The sequence below is a fragment of the Schistocerca nitens genome, chromosome 7 (assembly GCF_023898315.1).
Source record: "Schistocerca nitens isolate TAMUIC-IGC-003100 chromosome 7, iqSchNite1.1, whole genome shotgun sequence".
NCBI lineage: Eukaryota > Metazoa > Arthropoda > Insecta > Orthoptera > Acrididae > Schistocerca > Schistocerca nitens.
In genome coordinates, this window is record NC_064620.1 from 565,349,173 (window position 1) to 565,353,045 (window position 3,873).

General features: G+C 43.6%; 1 pseudogene; it reads right to left on the bottom strand.

Annotated features, from left to right (window-relative positions):
* Positions 1–1,089: 1,089 nt before the first annotated feature.
* Positions 1,090–1,207, bottom strand: LOC126196039 (5S ribosomal RNA; annotated as a pseudogene).
* Positions 1,208–3,873: the final 2,666 nt, after the last annotated feature.

Below are 3,873 nucleotides of genomic sequence, written 5' to 3' on the forward strand. Positions count from 1 at the left end.
GTTACTGCCATGAAGTTCCTGTCTGTTGCACTTGGTCGATCAATACAGGTACATTGGTTGTCGATGACATCGGAGCTGTTGTCCGATGATGTCCCATATATGCTCGACTGAAGACAGATCTGGTGATCGAGCAGGCCAGGACAACATGTCGACACTCCTTAGAGCATGATGGGTTACAACAGCGGTATGGGGTCGAGCGTTATCATGTTGGAAAACACCATCTGGAATGATGGTCCTGAACGGCAGAACAACAGATCGAACCATCAGATTGACGTACAAATTTGCAGTCAGGGTGCTTGGGATAACCACGAGAGTAATCCTTCTGCTATACGAAGTAGCACCACAGACCATTAACTCTAGGTGTAGGACCAGTTTGTCTAGCACGCTTGTTGCAAGCCCTCAACTGGCCTGCAGTTCGATGCGCCAGAGCCTTACGCCGAACACGATGGTCTTCCCTCTCGGTAGTGGTTCAAACGGCTCTGAGCACTATGTGACTTAACTTCTGAGGTCATCAGTCCCCTATAACTTTGAACTACTTAAACCTAACTAACCTAAGGACATCACACACAGCCATGCCCGAGACAGGATTCGAACCTGCGACCGTAGCGGTCGCGCTGTTCCAGACTGTAGCGCCTAGAACCGCTCGGCCACCCCGGCTGGCTCTAGGTAGTGCCTGGTCTTCTTGCGACCGTACATTCTCGTGACCACCGCTGCCAGCAGTCACGTACAGTGCCTACATTCCTGAAAAGTATTTCTGTGATATCACAGAATGAACATCCACCTTCTCGTAGCCCTATTACACGACCTACTTCAATTTCAGTGAGGTATTGCTAATGGGGACAAAGGCATTCTTGACTAACACTACAGCGTGTGTTTAAACTAACTCCTCCCGAACAGGCCATGAAGGCCCAACGGTACCGACCGGCCGCCGTGTCATCCTCAGCCCATAGGTGTCACTGGAAGCGGATATCGAGGGGCATATGTTCAGCACACTGCTCTCCCGGCCGTATGTCAGTTCCCTAGACCGGAGCCGCTACTTCTGAATCAAGTAGCTCCTCAGTTTGCCTCAAGGGCTGAGTGCACCCCACTTGCCAACAGCGCTCGGCAGACCGGATGGTCACCCACCCGAGTGCTAGCTTAGCCCGACAGCGCTAAACTTCGGTGATCTGACGGGAACCGGTGTTACCACTGCGGCAAGGCCGTTGGCACAGCGTGTGTTTAAAGCAACCCTGATTTTCGTCCTCATAGTGGCGCTACTAGCGCTAATCTTACGCGGCGGGCAAGAAGTCTGAGTAGAAATCATCTTCCAGATGTAGAAACGCGACTACCAACTTTCGTTTATGTCGAACAACTCGTTGGTGTAGCGATTTTTTTCCGTCAGTGTAAATACTTTCAGAACAGGCTTACTAAGCCTGAAACCAGGATGGTTTCTCCCCCATCCTTGTCCAGTCCGAGCTTGTACTCCATCTCTACAGCAAGCTTACCCAAACTGTGTTCCGTGGAACACTGGTGTCCCATGTGAAGTGAACAAGTGCTCCACGAAAAACTGTTAACAACATGGCATTATTTCGTCATTCTTTCTTAGTTTCTTTTTCTAATTTTATTACAATTTCTGTGTTGTAAGTTATGATTTTAAAACTTAAGTAACCGCTGAGTAAAATAAGCTTTTCTCGTTTTATTAATTTTATTAACTTGCAAAATGAACAAGGTGTTCCATAAAAGTACCAGGATTGTCAGAGTGTTCTGTCAGAGAAAAATATTGGGAAACCCTGCTCTAAAGATGTGTTTACACGAGGCATAAAACTGCATATTGCTGTCAGTCTAGAACCGCTTCCGATACTTTAATTCGTGAACTGATCTTCAGTACATACCTTTTACAGACCTGTGAAACACGATTCTGAACACAGTATAAAGCTTCAATCGTCGCAGAATTGGTAAGACCAATAGCAATATCACTGAATATCAGAACCAGAGTGGCGATGGCTCTTCATATTTGGCTACTGTTCGTTCATACGCGAGTGTACCACTTTAAAGTGCACTTCTTGTTGACATGCCTCTTGGTACGCCTGCAACACCGTGGTGGAAGTACTCCAGGAATTCAATAAAGTAGTTTGAAATAACAATGACATGTTAACGTTGATAATTTATTAAGGTTCACCAGTATAGCGACAGAACTATTAATTTTAAAAATCTACGTCTGCAGCCAGAATTATGGGATCCTAAAAGCAATGTATACAATCACCATCAAAAAAAAAGAAGTTCGTATACTGTTACCATTAAACATACGGGAAGAACCTTCAAAAGGTTTGAACGTATTAACCCTCCGTTACCACGGCAATGATTCCTAACATGATTGGTGTGTACATTTTACGAATGTTTTGTTTAACTTTCAACCTGACACCTTTAATACACAAATACAGTAAAGTTCTCTTTCTTTTTTCTATCATTCTTCTGACTTGTTTGATTCGACCTGCCACAAATTCATCTCATGTGCCAAACTCCTCATTTCAAATTAGCAATTGCAACGTACTCAATTATTTGCTGAATATATTCCAATCTCTGTCTTCCTCTACAGTTTTTGCTCTCTACAGCTCCCTCCAGTACCATGGAAATCATTCCCTGATGTCTTAACAGATGCTCTTTCATCCTGTCTCTTCTTCTTGTCAGTGTTTTCCGCTTATTCCTTTCCTCGCTGATTTTGCGCAGAACCTCGTCGTTGCTTACCTTATCAGTCCACGTAATTTTCAACGTTCTTCTGTAGCACCAATCTCAAATGCTTCGATTTTCTTCTGTTCGGCTTTTTCCACAGCCCATGCATCATTGACAGACAATGCTGTCATCACACCGTCCATTCGCAGAAATTTCTTCCTCAAATTAAGGCCTATGGTTGATACTAGTAAACTACACTTGACCAGAAAATGCCCTTTTTGCCATTGCTAGACTGCTCTTCATGTTCTCCTTTCTCTGTCCATCATGGGATATTTTGCTGCCTAGATAGCAGATTGCCGGGGCTTCGTCCACTTCGTGACCATTAATGTCGATGTTCAGTCTCTCGCTGTTCCCATTTCTACTACTTCTCATCACTTTCGACTTTCTTCGATGCGCTCTCAATCCATGTTTTGTACTCGTTACACTTCATTCCATTCAATACAACCTGCTATTCTTCTTCGCTTTCACTGAGGATAGCAATGTCATCAGCTTATCTTATTGTTGATATCCTTTTACTCTGAGATTGAATCCCACTCTTGAACCTTTCTTCTATTTCCCTTATTTCTTTTTCTGTGTACTTATAGAACAGGAGGTGCGTAAGACTACATCTATTCTTACACCATTTTTAATCCGAGCACTTCGTCCTTGGTCTTCCACTCTTCTTGTTTCCTCTTGAGTCTTGTACATATTTTACACTAGCATTCTTTCCCTGTAACTTACCACTATTTTTCTCAGAATTTGAAGTTTCTATTACCATTTTAGGTTGTGGGACGCTTTCTCCAGGTAACTGCTGGACGATGTTTTCCGAAAGTCTGATGGTATATGGCCAGTCACACGTAACGTGACTAGTGGATTTGTTGCCACTTTAGCAATGAATTTAGAAATTCCGATGGAATATACTGGGTGATAATTATTTTTTTACAATTTTCGTACCTAGTCCCAGTACCTCTAGATAGCAACCAACCTGTCATTCCCTTGGCGAACATCTATCAAACCTCCGACATCTCAAGCGCAACCTGAATCGGTTTCCACTCATGCATAAGGAGCTTGATACCTGTCCATTGCCCTTTGAGTTGTCCCACAACTCCGCTAAACTTTTTCTAGAACGTCTCAGATAGTCACACAGATTTTACGAACTCTGATATCTATAACATTAGTTTCTTT